At 43.1% G+C, this 16,834-nt stretch overlaps 1 protein-coding gene across 2 annotated transcripts in view; it reads right to left on the bottom strand.

Moving 5' to 3' along the window:
- The window catches only part of SOX5 (SRY-box transcription factor 5), a 274,532-nt gene that overhangs the window by 88,762 nt on the left and 168,936 nt on the right, over nucleotides 1-16,834 (bottom strand). The window lies entirely within an intron of this gene.

The following is a 16,834-nucleotide window of genomic DNA, read 5'->3' as shown; positions in this document are numbered from 1 at the left end:
CTATGCTGAGGGGCACACGAAGGTGTCAATCCCTTCACTGCTGCCTGACAGCAGAACTGGGAAAGAGAACCTGCCCCAGCCCCTGGCTGCCACTGCTCAGAATACACCATTTGCACTTCATTCTATTTCCATTTATTCTCCGTAAAATCCAGGCCACGTCTTGGTTCACCCAACACCGTTACCAGGCAAAACAGTGATACAAAATTTGGGATTACCATCCCTCTTAATTTATGCCTGGAGCTGGCAACACCCCTGTGTGTGCTGACTGTGTCTATATGGTCTGAAACAGTTTTCAAGGATAGAGTTCAAGAGCACTGTTGACAGAAATTCTTGCAGTGAGAGATTAAGATTGAGGCTGAAAGATGGAGTAGATGTAGCTCCACTCACTGAACCAGCTTGATCCATTTTTTGTTACTTCAATATTTGTCTTTCTATTCTGATCCTGTTAATTAGAAGGCATACATATTTTCAGCTGAATTACAGGATAAAACCCATATGAAATGTGATTTGTTCTCTATCTGCACAGATATCCTAGAGCTGTCCAATACCTGCCTTTGCTTCACGTGTTCAGTTTTTGTTTGTTTTGTTTGAGGTTTTGTGGTCTGCTTTTTTTTGCCTTTTTTTTTTTAAGACAAAGACAAAGTAACTGTATTCTTTTAGAACAAAAATGAACAGCCATGCGGAATTTTTGCATAGTACTCTTCTTCGGCAAAAAGCCACAGAACTTTTTTTTTTAAATGGTTTCCAAGGATGAAAGTGACTTTGCCAAGAGAAGAAGCTTCAAAACAGGACTCAAAAAACACTAATAGAAAGACAGATGGTTCTACTAAGTGCTTTGCTGCCAAAAAAAATGTTAAAAAAAAGTGAAAAAAATGGAGTGATGTTATTGAAGCTGACTGCAAAGTTCTCTGATGACTGCAAATACTCTTGTCCCACTGCAAGTGTTAACTCTGCCTCCAGGGCTAATATAACTGAAGCACCACACACACACAAATTGTCATTGCCAAGCCCACAATGTAGCTTAAGTCTGCACTTGATTCCAAGTGACTGCCAAACACACGAGCAAAACACCACACTGAAAAATTCCCATTTAGGAAAACATTTACCAGGAAAATGCCCTTTCTTCCTAAATCTGACTGCTGCATTTCATTTTTTTTTTCCAAATTGCTGCTCCTCTTTAACTCTCCAAGGGGCCTTACAGCCCCTCATTTCAAATGACACAACCCTGTTTGCATTAGGGAGGTAAAAACTATGGAGTGGTGAGGATGGTTTGCATGGATATAGAAATAACCCAGTCAAAACAATGCGATTTCCATTCCAGGGTGGAATGTATGGAGCAGCACTCAGCTACACTTCATTTTCTCCTAAACACAAATAAATGCAAACATTCGTTTATTTTAATCTGATTACCTGACACAATATCTCACAAATTATGGACTCTTCATTTTTATGGCTCCTTTAACTACTACATTTTAACTCGTTATGTTTATTATTATTATTATTAACTGGAATTGCTAGGATACAACTGCTTCAAGTGGCATTGAATACAGGCCCTCCTTCTGAGTTTTACATCTAAGGTGTTTCCCTTTTTTTTTCTTTTCAAGGTATTACTACATCAGTTAAATCTCCCAAATGTTTTTTATAATCAGTTAAATCTCTCAAACATTTTTTATTTTTATTGGAAGCTTACATACCTTCCAATATTTTCTGGATTGTAACTTCTCAACACTGCATTTCTAATTTGAATATAATGGACTGCAAATCAGGGCTATTTTCCAGGCCCTTCAATTTGTTCCGCTAATGGACATATGTCCATAAAATGAAATACCTCTTCAACAATCTAATAATTCACACAGCTGTCAAGATTCTCCACTGGCCAGCCTCTCTATGTGTGACCTCTTAGCTGCAACATCCTAAAGGAGACAACTGCATTTTAAATCCTCACAAAATTCCCAATGGATTTAATGAGCTACAATTTCACCTTGTAACTCCTCACCTACTTTAAGATGTTGGTCTGGAGGATACAGACACGATCCTCCAAGATTTTCCTGGTTTTCCACACTGTTGCCACTGTGCCAGCTGAGCACGCTGTGAACCCTTCGTTAATTTTATTCTCTCCTCTGCCCAGCTGTGTTTGGCCAATGCCAAGCCACCACGCCAGGAAACCTTCCCAGCTGCCACTGAAAATCCAAAAAAGAGCCCGCCCCTGAAGAACTTATCAGTGCAAAAATCAGTGTGAGCACATGACAAGCAACCCATAGTAAATCTACTGTCCAAGGGGGAAACACCCACAGCTGCCTGCAGAGATTTCTGATCTTGGGAAGCGCCTCAATGTATCTTTATTTGTTTCAGTGCCTTTGAAAAGCGTGGCCCTAAATGGCTTACCATATCAAAGAGAATTTGTTGGCAAACCTGGAGCCAATTCAAGCTGTTGAAGCCTGGGCCAGCATCTTCACAAATCTGTGCGTGTCCTTTATGACTTGACCATAACAAATCCAAGCACACAAAGACACTGCATTCAACACAGTCACAGTTCATATTTCCAGGATTCTCAGCTTCGTTATAACTGTAGTATTTCCACCTAAATTCTGCTCCCCTGTCTCCTTTTAGGAACATACTATGGTTACCACAGCTACCTAAGCACCAAGCAGTATGTTTTTAACAGTTACCCCCACTGTTTGTTACTAGCTCCTGCTGTGACTTCCACAAATTTAGATTGCAAACACTTGACAACTACAGTTCTATTTTCTGTAAAAAGTCATGTGTGCTTTGGGTCACCATGTAAATAGCTACACACGGAAAGTAGTCTAAAGGAACATTAAGATGGCAAAGTTGGACATTTCTGGCTCAGAGAATGCCAGGATCAGGGAAACAGTTGGACATTTCTGGCTCAGAGAATGCCTGGATCAGGGCATGACCTTATTTTGGTTCTTCATTGCCCCTGCATCCAGACAGAATCCTCAAAGTTCAGGGTTTCCCCTCCACATGACTCTTAATCTAGAAGGCTTATCCCATTTCTCAAGTCACATAAATCCATACTTTCAGCAAACCTAAGCCCCTAAAATAGCAGCTGCTATTAGTTCTATCTATTTTCTCTTCATACACTTCCCCCAATTTCATTTCTGCAGCTGTTCATTACATATTTATTAGCACCAACTTTTACATCACTTTTCCTCTCTCCAAGGTAAGTATCTCAGTGCATTTCCCACCATCTATATATACATATATATTTAACACTTTCCACTGAGGGGCAAATACTGCTAAAGCACCCACCTCGAGCTCTTCAGAAGCAATTCTATTCCTTTTGGAGAGACTGGTGATGGATAATGAATTACTGAGTGTGGGTAAGAGCAGCTGCTAAAAGCAACATTCTCTTCTCTACAACCTGGCCAAACTGCACAGTAGTTCAGTCCTGAACTGCTCAGAAGATGCCCTCCAGGAGCTGCATGAGCATCTCTGCTGAAATGGACTCCTAGGTGGTGTTTCCATGTAGAAGTGTGGCTAATTTTTATTTTCATTGGAGTTAATTCTCAGCTGCCCCAAATAAGTTCAGATTTTCTCCTTCCTAGAACGGTGGATGCACATGAATGATTTGATTAACTTCAAAGTGTTGTAGGAATATCTTCTTGCTTGTGACTTGTCTGGAAGTTAAGCATCTCTTCTACTGTTCAGGGAAGAATGCAATGCACATTTCACATGCAGCAACACAAATCTGTCCCTCAGAACTGACATGTTTAATTGCATTTGTCCCCCTTCCTCCAGAAACACTTGGCTCCCAGTGCCACACACTCTGCTGAAGGACTGCATGCTTTAATTAGCACATGTGTTGGCCCTCCTTACCTCACCCCCCTCCCCGTGTCTATCTTAAGGGAAATAAAAATATATGTCCCCATATAACTACAATCTGCTATTTTCCCTTGCAGTGATGTTTAAAATAAGACAAGAAAATGTTTTTCTCTCCTGTGTATCAGTTCCCTAAGTTGCCACAAGCATGTCCTGAGCCCACAGAGCAGGAAGCCCTGCCTATCCAGCTATGGGATGATCCCTCCTCCTCCTCCTGAGTTTGAGGTGCATTTTATGGGGCGCTCACTGAGTGTCCAGGATGCAAAGCACAAGGTGGGTGCCATGAAGTAAAGGTGAATTTCTTCTTCCTAATCACCTCCATAGGATGATTTGGGCCCTAAATATTATTCCTCCCTTTGCTGTGTGTGAGGCTTAGACAATTCACACCAGAGCTTACCAAAATGTACCTGTGCACAGAGCTGAGCTCACTCAGCAGCTCCCACAGCTGCAAGCAGGGACAGTGCTGGCACCAAACTCTCACAGGGAGAATGAACCAGGGGTTCAGCTCATCACCCACACCTAACACAGGCTCCCCAGCACCACCCTGCTGGCACAGCACAGCTTTATTCTGAGGGGAAATAATGGTTAGTCTGATGGAATATGGACACAGTCCCTAAAGGTATGCAACTTGGCATGTGGAAAACACAAGGAGCAAACTTACAGAATGCATCTCAGGGAAATACATAAGCATTTTCCATTTTTAAAAAAGCAAGGCTTTCCAGGCTGGAAACTTTCCACCTTAGCTCAGTCCTGCAAGAGAGCCTGGGTGTCACTAGCAGCCTCCATCTCCATCTCAGCATAAGCCTGTAAATTAACACACACAGCCTTCTGAACTAAGTGCAGCAAAGTGCCTGACACTGCCAAGCAATACAGACAGGAGCTGTTTCCATGCTGATAACTTCCTTCCAAGGCTTCCCTCCTCCGGCTCATGCCACAGCACAAAATGCAATGCTGACAGACAGACAGACCTCCAGCAGCACTTGGCAGCACAGAGGCCAAAAGGACCTTTCACATTAGGGAACAACCCTTGGACACTTCCAAAGGAAAAAGGCAGTTCATCTGTTGCTCATTTGTTCATTTCTGTAACTAAAATAAAGAACTTCAAAACATTTTTTTTTTATATTTGCTTTAGTATGGAAATAAGAGAGGAGAGAAACGCAGTACGATGACTTTTTTTGCACAGGATGAGGTTTAACAAATATTCTTATTTGTGCAACTTGGCATGTAAGTTACATACAGGACAGCTCTGCCACAAAGGTACTGGACCAACCAGGCTAAATAAAAAGTACACAAACTAGAATTCATTCCAGCTGTTTTTAGACAAAAGCCTAAGAGTTCACACAGGGAGGGCTGCTCCAGACTGTAAAACACCTCAGTGAGTGGGGCTCTCTGGTCAAAGCAGCACCTTCAGAGCCAGTGACTGGAATTCAGGTAACAGCTACACTGCAAGGCTGAAGTGCACTCTCAAAAGAGCCCCTCCTAATCCCAGCTCAAGAGCAACATTAAATTAATTTGCCCTTTCATTTCTATAAGAGAAGAAGATTCATTGTTCGGTAGATTGAGCTACTTGTTTCAGGAAGAGGCTGAAGTTAGCAAATGGGCTTTTGAGGCACGATGACCACAGTTTTGGGCAAATTATCTTATTCCACCTTCCTTAATATTCACACAAACACCGAGTTTCTCATGGCACAGCTTCATGAAGAGGCTGAAGTCAGCAAATGGGCTTTTGAGGCACGATGACCACAGTTTTGAGCACATCATCTTATCTCACCTTCCTTAACATTCACACAAACACTGAGTTCTCATGGCACAGCTTCCAAGCACCAGAGCACCTTGTCTAAATGTTAGTGCCTTTCCTAGAAGAATAACCAGGACTGTAAGGGAAATCTGCCACAGACTTCTGGCTGTCAGAACTGCTGACTTAGATGCTGTATTGTTCTTTATTTGTGCTTTGGTTGGCTACCAGCAAGTTGCTCCTAAGTGCAGATGTCATGATCAAGAGTTAACCCACGAAGTCACTTCTCTGAGAGTGGAAAATCTCAGAACTTGCAGCAATGGCTGGTGCTGCCTGCAGCATATGACAGAGCACAGGTTCCATATGCCTGGCTAATGCTCCCCCCAGCGAGCCCTGGGCCAGGGCTGATGGCTGCAGCACAAAGCTCTCCAGTGAAACATTTGTCAGGGAAAAGAAAACAGGTGTGAGCTTTCCTGATGTGATTTGGAAGACAGCATGTAGGATAATTCCTTCAGCAGCACGTGCACTCTTTTCTGCAGCGAGCTCATCTATGATAGATGGGTTCAGTTATTCAAAATATAATGAACTCTGGGCTTATTTGTACATGCCAGAGAGAATCAGGGACACAAAGCAATGCACCTCCCTCGTCACTGCTGACAGCAGCCTTTCAGAAGTCATCTGGGTAGTTCTCCTCCTGATATGCTCCCCCCTGGTTAAAGGGACTGAGGTGGCTGAGTTTTGCCATGTGGGTGCTAACCCAGCCCTTTTTCCTTTCAGAGTCCCTGCTTTGGTGACTCAGTGCTCTCCTTTTACCAAGTCCAAAGTTTTAGTGCAAGAGCATCACAGCCTGCTGTCACAGCAGCTCTGGAAACAGCACTGGGGGAGCAGTGCTGCAGATGGAGCAGGGAGAGCACCATTTCTATTGGAGGATGTCTGAGGGCTCCAGAGAGGAGTGTGCAACCAAGAGGACTTTTCCTGCAGGAACACAGGGATTTTTCAAGCTTGAATCTGCAAATCTTAGCATTATAAATCGATGGCTAGACTATAAAACCAAGTAGGAATGGGTGGGAAGGCTCAGAACGGGCATGGGGTTAAAAGAGAGGGAGAAGAGGAAGAGGAATAATCCAAAAATGACTTTTCAAGAACTTCCATGAATGTTAGAAGTCAACAGATCCAGCTGAGGACAAGGAAATTATTAAGTAAATGAACAGGAAATAAACTGTAGTGTTACACACCACCACAGGCAGGAGCCTGGCTGTTTTCTGACAGTAAGTTCTGTCACCTGGGAGAAATGCCCCACCTTTTCAGTGCTCCCAAGGCACCTTTGGGCTCGTCCTGACACCAAAGTATTGTTGTGAACGTTTGTGTGCAAAGGGTGCAAACAGGACCATAAAATGCTCAGCTGCCCAAAATGGTTTTCAGGTTCAGAATACATCTTAGGCAATTCATTCTAAGTAATTTTCTAAAATAAAATCCAAATTGTTTCTAAATATTTTCTAAATTTATTCTAACCATGGTTTTTACTCCTGTGTAGACTGAAGTAATGCAGCTTTTGGGGAGGGAGCCTATTCACAAAGGATTTCTTTAGTGCATTTTCCTGAAAAAATCAAGAAATGGGTGGCAAGAGCACGGCTGATGCCATTACACTTTAAAAAGTGTATTTTTGTCATTTGAAGTTATTCAGAGGCATCTGTCTAAAGGCCAGCTGCTAAACCTCTCCCTTTACCCCCTGTTGATTTTTCCATAATATATTCAAACACCACTAACTAATAATTTTGATGTATCAATTGCAGCAGTACTTTTCCTGCTCCAAAACCCCAGGTTCTTACACTGAAACAGGGAGAACAGCTCCAATTAGGAAACCACTGCACTTCGGAGATGATGGCCAGTTCCATGACCTCATTTTTGACACAGTGCTAAGGATATCCTTTCAAACAAATCCCTAAGGTTTCAAGATGTATTTTTCACTCAGTATCTCTTTGACAAATGGAATATCATTAATTAAAAAAAAAAAACACAGCAATTTCAGTGTGTAGGCGATGGGGAAGAAACAGGGGTTATTTAATATCATGTAGTGGGCAGAAATTCAAAACCCATTCAGCTGCTGAATAGTGCAATGCTATAAACAAACAAGAAAGTCTTATCAAAGTCATCCACTTAAAATCATACCATCCAGAAAGAGAGAGAAAAAATAGACTTAAAGGACTAAAAAAAAAGTGTCTGCACTGAAAGTCATTACCTCCTCTTGCCTTCTTTAAACAGGGATATACCTAATAAAACTGTATACAAACTAATGAACTACAGGGGAAAAACCATCCTTCATGGTTTGATCATTAGGCTCCTGCAGAACTGGGTCTGCTCATAAAACCTCAGACTAAAATCCACTGACTAAACCCTGCGAATGACCCCTCTTCTTCCCCCATTATTATTATTATTATTATTATTATTAAAATCAGATACATGTGTCAGGGTAAGTGTGGTCTCCAGTGGCAGTATTTTCAGAGCACAGGTAGTTACAACAACTTGGTGTCATTCCTTTCTGCAGACAATGTATTGTCATTATCATCATCACTGCTACTGCTGTACACTGAGTTTCATTGCTTTCTGTCAGATCTCAGAAATCCCTGCTGGATGAACAAAAGGCCAGGACACCTCTGAGCACATGCTATCAGAAATCCTCGCAGCAAGCACAGCTTTAGCGCTGGACAGCCTCTAATGACTGCCCAGGGACAGGCACAATAAAGAGCCTTTTCAATCCCTCAGCTGCTCACACTTGTTTCTGACTGTCTCTGCTGCCACTGGAGCTGCTCCTCAGCACAGCTCAGGTTTGCCATCAAAACTTTGATTTCAAAAGCAAAACAGACTCAAGTTGCAGAACAAATACAATTTCAGCAGAAACGTCACCACTCTCCCATTCACATCCTGATGCTTTTTGTACCCCTGTTACCAAAATCCTCATAAAAAAATGCTATTCACAAGGATTTTGTTTGGGAACATTTCTTGAATAGGGTTGAAGACAGTCTCTAATTTAATGCCTACAATCCAGTGACAGCAATACAGTTAAAGCACAATTAGCTGTAGGTAGAGTGATAAAATTTAGACATCTCATCATCTGATTTCTGTGTACAGCCAGGTAAGCAGCTAGCCAAATCCTGCAGCTTTTTACTCCACTGAACTGCAGCTACAAATATTGTGATTGCCCAAAACATTGTATCTTTTTCTCCTTTGCTGTCACCTTCAGCTCTCCCTTGCCTTCCTCCGCCCCTTTTATTATTAAAAATATGAGGAAAACCACAAAAAGGAAGAAAAAAGGAAAAAGAAAAAGGAGAGTATATGCAACTGTTTTCTGGGCACTTGTAGATACAGACCATGCAATGGAGAAGGAAACTGCCCACCTCAAAGGGCACTTATTACCATGGGTCAGTTTTTAATTTTCCTGGTCACATAAACCCCTGAGCTCGGCTGGGCGTGGCCCAGGGTGTGGCCAGGGGGGGCAGCCCCACCTGGCACCCCGAGCACCCCCGGCAGGTGTGCAAAGGGGAAAGAGAGCAGCTTTCACAGGCACAGCACGGGCACCATGCATGAGAAGCAGCATCTCAGCAGAGGGGGAGAGCACAGCACAATGAGCATCAGTAATCCCTGGGTTTTTTCTTCCTAGTCTGAAGGAGTTCTTGAATGTACAATCTTTTTTTTTTTCTGGCTTGCCTGCCTTTAAATACGCACATACCATACTCCTAGATCAATTTTTAAGCCACTATAGGTATTAGAGGACAATTTACATGTGATTTGCATTTTTTTCCCTCCGACTGTGGTTTTGGTAAGTCTTCCAAACCTAATGACTGTTCTTTTGGCCAGCAACATAAATGCTGTAATCACACAATTATTGTGCTGGGAACAGTTTAATTCAGCATTTTGTTCTCAACCACAGAACAATTACTCAACAATTTTGGTTAACCATACCAGCTCGCTGCCTGGAGAGGAAGCAGAATATTCACAAAATCCATTGTCCTCCACAAAGGCAGGGAGCAGATTCCTATCTATTATCACTGTCCAGCATCTCTTTGCTCTTTGGGGTGCTCCCACACTCTCCCCACTAATGAAAATAAACTTTTAGCACATTCATCTTTAGCTGTGGAGTGCTTTAATTGTGCATTTTCACTCAGGGAAAGGTGGATGGGATGTGTCTGGGACACAAGGATGCCAGGGAGCACTGTAAAAATCTCAGGTTGCTACAGGGATATTATCCATCTCTTCTAGGCATAAACCTTGGGAACTCAGGCTTTAAGGTCTGCTCTAAGCCATCCACTTCTCTTTAGTAATACAAGGAATTTTCTGATCAATTGATTTATCCCCAGCACAGTTTCCATGGAAAGGCCAACACTTCCCAGGCTTTGTGTGCTGGACCTGACTCCAATAAAGTGAGCAGAAGTTCTGACACCTCAGCAGGAGAGGATTTAAGCTAGCAAGCCAAGCTATCAGGATCCTTACAAATTTTCTGTACCAAATTTCAATTCTGGAAGCATTTTACCCAAGCAAATAAAAATATTTTAGTAATTCCATTTCCACTCTTGTTTTTTGTTTTGTCTTGCCAGTCGCTGGGAATATTTTCATTCAGAGCTGTGAATCTAAAAAGTACAACTCTGGCAGTGCTGCTGAACAAGTAAAATTAAACTAATTAAACAAAACTGACTCAATAAACTTAATTTGACAGTTAGATCAGAAAGGAAACCATCAGTAAACACAATGAAAACATCAAGTAATAAATGATTTTTAAATGCCTTTAGCTTTTAAGAAGTATTCAGCTAAGAAAAGGGACTTTGTAATAATCATAATTTTTTTAAGGGCAAAATTTGACCTGTAGGAACTTTGTGTTGAGTCCTTGCTCTGCTGAAGTCAATACAAATTGATCCCGATGGCACTCAGCAGAAACAATAAAAAAAATCATTCATTTTAATATATATATATAACAATTTACTGTAATTTAATTTTTTTTAAAAAGGACAAGGCATCTATGGAGCAGAACACAGGTTCAAATGTTCTCACCAGCAGGTCACTGAGCTATTATTATCATTATCACCTATTTTTTTCCTGTATCTATGACATGAGCAGTACATCTCGCTTTGCTTAAAGCCCAGCCTTGTCTCTCACGAGGTGGGGGAGACATTGGGAATTGCCATAAGGACACAGAAGTCCCAATCCAGTTCCTTCAATTTCTTAAGATTTCACCAGGATACTTCATTTAAAAAAAAAAAAAAAAGAAAAAAAAATAAGAAGGAAAAAAGCACTCAGGTATTCAACCCAGGGCAGAACCTGGGCATGCACAAGAGGAGAAACACAAAGTTCTCAGCTCCCACAGCAGCGGCTGTGCATGCTCAGATCCCTCACAGCTTCAGATCCAGGCTCTTAGAGGGTCTGTCCAAAGGGTACGTGGACAAGACCTGCATGGGAGCTCCAGAAGGGCTTCTGGATGTTCCCAAAGGCTGAGTATTGGCACCAGAGAGAAGATTCTCTCTTCTGACGTTACCCCAAGCCATGCAGAAAAATACCTTTCCAAAAGCACTGCAGCTATGTTAGAGCTCCTAATGATGCCTCTTGTGCAGGCTGCCCTAGTGCAGAGGCTGGATGGAGTTACAGAATAAAGCAGGGATTGATTCAAAGGATCTCCTCCGTGGATCCACCTTGGGCAGCACAAGAGCCCAGCCAGGGCTGCACCCAAGATGAACCAAAATGGCCCCAAAATGCACGACCGGGCACGGGGTCTGTCACTGGGATCAGTTCTGCTCCATTTGCACCTTGCAGTTCATTGTCCCATTCCAGCTTTAGCCCCTGCAGTCCCACCCTGCTTGTTTTTCTCTCTCCAGCCCACGGTGTTTGTGCTCCTGGGCTGAGATTTGGATCATTTGTCCTTGGTGCCCAGCTGGAGCAGGAATTGTTTTGTCTCCCTGCTCTGTGCACAGAGCTCAGCATGCCCTGATGTGAAGCCCAGACCCACCCACTAAAGCAGCACAGAATGTGAAAAATATAAAAGCCAAACCTGAGGCATCACTAATACTGTTGCCACATCCTTTGCAGGAAAGGCAATAAAAAGACACTGATGCAATACAACACCACGTTTGTATCTGTGCATGGACACCATCCACAAAATACCAGCTGCCCCCCTGCAGCCAAATGCTTTTTAATAAAACAATCATGGAGCTCCCTGGCACCTAAAGGAATGGTTCAGGGCTTACACTGCTGGCTTACCCAGTGCCCTTGAAACCTGGAATGTTTATACAAGCACATTAGCAACACTTGAGTATCTCGTAAAAAATCAGTAAGTAAAGATATGTTTAAGCTGTGGTAAGGCAAATGAAAAACTATCCCAAGTGTTTGGGTTCAATACCTCTCTCCAAAAAGAAAAGGATTATTTTAGCAGTTCGAGCCTAAAATATTTAGGCAGCAGTGAGTTTGTTCATTAAAATGTGACCCATTCTGAACACACTGGGTCCCTTTAAGACTAAAAGTCAGAGCTGTGTGCTCTGAGCCCTTTCATCAGCATGACTCACTCATTCATGGGCAGCCCGGATTGTATGGCTGGCTTATGGCAGCACTCTAAATTAGTCCTCACACAATGGAGAGCTTATACAATTGCAGCAGTCCATATCCAGTAAAACTGCCTTGCTGCCCTGAATAATGGGCCCTGCTAAGTCTCTAACAGCTCTGTAAGAGCCTCCAAACAGCTGCACACAACACATGACCTGTGCCATCCTTACAATGCCTGCTAACCATGAAAGCAAGCTTTGGGAACTATTTCCTCCTCGCCCTCCCCATTGGACAGCATCAATCCCTTTGCTTTTTTGAGAACAAGGGGATTTTATTTTCCCCCTCCTCTTTTTTCTTACTTTGTTTTTTTTGTTTTCCTTTTCCTTTCCAATCAGCTCTCTGCTGATCATCCTTCACACTTTAGCCTCTGCCCCAGCATACTTTGGACAATGGTGCTGATTCCATCTGTGCTCCCCATTAAAGCCCTGGTAATCCTGCTTGGAACAGCTGGGCACTGTGGCTGTGAACACACACACCCCTTCTCTGGGACCCTCTGGCTGCAATTCTGCTCAGCCTGTGCTTGTTCCAAGGTCCTGCCTGCAGATGCCTGTCCTGGGGTCCCCCAGGGCTGCAGGGCACAATGTCCTGGTGCAGCAAACTGAGCAATGTGCCCAGACACAGGGTGAAAACATGCTGCCTGCTCACCTCTGTGCCCAGCAGCACCTACAGACAAATGGCAATATTGGTGACAAGCTTCAAACTCCCACCACACCACTGAGGACCCATGAAGAAGCATCTTCAGCTGATCAAATGGTTTCAATATTTATTTTACAGCTAGAAGTGCTGCAGTGCCTGAAGTTTAGCTTGGAAGCCTTTTCCCAAGAGTTGCAGTGATTTGGCTCTGTCCTGGACCAGCAGCTGGTCAAGAGAAGGATCTGACAATGTCTGTCCTGAAATGCCTGAATGCTGAGCACACCCCCAGGCTGGCCTGCCTGTGTACCTTGACTTTCCCAGGGATTTAACCTGCCTCAGCTTCAGCCACTGGATCAAGTCACCAAGACATTTCAATATGCAGTCAGAAAAATGTGAGAATAACTAAATGATCTTTACAAGAAGTCTCTGCTGGAATTCTAGCAGAAGTTCCCAGTGAGCCCTCCAGACTGGAGTGCACCTAATGCACTGCAGTGTGTGCATGCTTGCCTGTCTGTACCCACACATGCATCATCTGTGCCCACACAGACACATAAACACACGCGTTCCTGCAGGAGAAGTGTGTGCACACGTCTCACACATCACACAGGAGACGAGAGGAGCTCTCTCTGAGCCTCCTCGCTGCTGTTTATTCCCAAATGTAAATGTGTGTGTACGTGCACATGCACTGCTATTTACACACACGTTTACCCACACCGCTCCCACGGAGCAGATGCCCCGTGCACCGAGTCCACAGGCACATGCAGAGCAGGCAGAAGTGCATTTTCTCTGCAGCCCAGTGACACACACAGGCCTTTTCCTTCCCAGCTTCTCAGTAAAAATACCCACACCCAGTCCTAGGCCAGAGGCACTTTGGAGCTTTTCTGTTTTGCAACCCACAAGAGATGAGATGGAAGTGTTTCCACGAAGTACCCTACCAGAAAGATGGAGATGGCAGTGACAGGACAGGGGGAATGGCTTCACACTGACAGAGAGCAGGTTTAGATTGGATATCAGAAAGAAATTCTTCCCTGTGAGGCTGGTGAGCACTGGCACAGGTGCCCAGAGCAGCTGTGGCTGCCCCTGGATCCCTGGCAGTGCCCAAGGCCAGGCTGGATGGGGCTCTGAGCACCCTGGGACAGTGGAAGATGCCATGGCAGGAAACTGGAACCAAATGATCTTTAAGGTCACTTCCAACCCAGACTAGTCTATGATTCTATGATTATTAAAAGAAATAGACTTTCCAGAGCTTCCTGATGTGGCCCACAGCATGTGCATGCAGCTTTGAGGCAGCTCTACACATTACACTCCATCATTTACAAAAAAGCTGATCCCCGTAAGCTATGTAAGTTAATTTGACTATGGTACAAAAAAATTTAACAGTAGAAGGACTCAAAAATGTACCCCAATAACTCCCCTAAGACACTCCAGAACCTATTTAAACATTAAACAGAATTTAAACATTAAGCTCCTTTCATACAATATGCTACAATATAAGGCAGCATAAAGGTTTCACTGCTATCAGTTGGAGATATCAAGCAAAACACACCAGTAACAAATGTCCCCATAGCCAGTCCATGAGCCCTCCCCAGTGCACCAGTGCAGATTCCTGCTCTCCCCATGCAGAACACACACAGGCTGCCCACAGCTACAGGCAAGAGTGGCTCTGCGCTGTAAACCCAGCCTTTCAGAGGGCACGACTCAGAGCACAGATAAATGTCCACATTAAATATTTTTGCCTAGTTCCCTATCTCTGGAGAGCCCATTCACCCTCCCAAGCCTTTACAGGTGGTCAGCTGTCAGAGAACATACCTGCAGCTGAATTACAGGCAATTTGGCCGAGATCTTTTTGTGATGTGGGATGTGGAAAGAGGTGTTAATCATATTTTCAAAATTCTTCTAGGGCTCCTTCATGCCACGTTACTGTGTCCTAGAAACTTCAAATGAGGTTTATACAAAAGATCTTGGCAAGATCTAGCAGAAGGAAAGGCATGTTTGGGGAGGAACTCTCAGGTGCATTAAGAACACCAGAACAGTCCGTCAGGCTCCAGCAGATTTTAAGGAGTGCCAAGAATCTGAGGAGGAACTAAGTTTTTATTTAAAAAATATTAAAAAAAAAAAAAAAAAAAGAAAAACAAGAAAAATAAGGGGAAAAAAAGAAAAAAAAAGAAAAAAAAGTGTTTTCTCTCAGTTTTCCTGGAGGAAACAGCTTTTAAAACAAACAAGTTCTTAAGAGTTCTGTCACAGCATTTTTGCTGGATGTCTTTTCTTAATTGCTATCACTTACCATTGCTGAAATACCATGCCTAATCTGGCAAAACTAACTTGAAGAGCAGTCCAGCTGCCCACAGAGGCTATCCAGGCTCCTGTTCCCATTGTCCTTAGAACCAGGATTCCCAGTCACAGCCCTGTAATACCCCAGCAGCTTCCCAGTACAGGTTCTTCAGCCACGACCCGCCTCGGCTCCTTGGATAAAGCAGTAATATTTTGTTGCTACAAAGCAAAACAGAGCTATATTTTGTGGTGGCATAGCTACTTTCATAATGTTTTAGGTCTATCAAGAAAGCAGAAGGCCACCAAGGTGAAAATCCTCGGTGCAGTGATACCAGGCTCTTTTTAACACTCCTCTAAGGCACACAGCTCCAAGTCTCGGTCCAGATCTCCACAGTGAAATCAGACCTGGCATTTAGGCCTGGCCTCCCATAAAAGGTCAGCTCCTGAGAAAGTTGTATCAAAGCTTGAAGGGCTTGGTTCAAACCTTCTCTAAACATAATGAGTAGTTTCTTTCACGTCAATAGGGTCTGTGAAGTTCATCTATTATGGCTCAACTAAAAGTCTGCTTGCTTCAGCTTCATTAAGAATTGTATTCAGAGTCTTTATTGCTAATACTGGAATTGTGCTGAAGCAGAATCCAATCTAACCCTCATAAAATGGAATGTTGTAGGAAACAGTGGTTTTATTTCAGTTAAATCTTATCTTTCGGTTTTGGTTGTCCTGCTTTTTCTCTCCTATTTTATGGCCAAATTCTGCACTGAGGCACACAAAACCCGATCACACTGACAGTGCGGGGAAGCACACGTGTGTACAGAAGAGCAAAGACTTCACCTTTCCTGTTTATGAAATAATCTCAATTCCTCCATATTTTCTTTGATACTGCAACCAGCACAGAGAGAAACCCTAATGTGTGCAACGTGCACACCAGGAAGATAAGATGGCCAAATGGCAGCTTTCTGCACACTTTTTTCCTAATAAATTAGCTTAAAACAACCCTTTTAGTTCTAATGTCAGGGTAGCTCAACAGTTTACAGAATATAAAACCCTTAGCTCACAGGGAGGCAGATTTATGTAATTTTGTCTTCTATGGACTGAATTCTTAGATAGGGAAATTTCAGTCTCCTCTTTCTACTGATCTAAAATTAATGGGACGTCACATATGTTCCCCTTATCTTGGATAAAAACAGTTTCTTTTAGAACTTCACAAAATAACCAGTTCAGCAGACACTGGAAAAGCACTGGATGATGATGAGACACAGGACTCCCCAAGAGTCACAGCTGAAGCAGCCCTTTTTTAACATCCCATATTTTATATACAACATTAACCAGGATCAGCCATCAATTGTCTTTGATTCCCCTGTAGATGTTCAGTTGGTATTCATAAAATTCTTCATGCAAATCAAGGACAGCATTTTATCTTTAGAAGACACCACATTTCTCTGGGTTTTATGAAAATATGCTCTATTCTAGGGTGTGAAAAAGGATCATTGAGAACTCTGGAAAGATGGAACAGACCAAATCCCATGAAAATTGTCTGGTTTAGGCTGCAAATCGGAATGATCTGATTTGCTGTACTTAGGTTGATCCCAGGGCAAATCAGTGAATCCATCCATACAAAGCTCATTGATGTTTTAGGCCCTTGGACACCAAAAGCACAGAGAAACAAACCCAAAATCACCAGGCACTGAGAAGCCTTGGGACTTCCAGGGGAAAAATGCAATGAGTGATGCACCAGGCATGGAGACAGAACTGGTGAGGGAAGGAACAAAT

This window comes from Geospiza fortis, unplaced genomic scaffold (genome assembly GCF_000277835.1).
Source record: "Geospiza fortis unplaced genomic scaffold, GeoFor_1.0 scaffold292, whole genome shotgun sequence".
NCBI classification, from domain to species: domain Eukaryota; kingdom Metazoa; phylum Chordata; class Aves; order Passeriformes; family Thraupidae; genus Geospiza; species Geospiza fortis.
The sequence above is the reverse complement of the archived record's forward strand: the minus strand, read 5'-3'. Positions and strand labels throughout refer to the sequence as shown.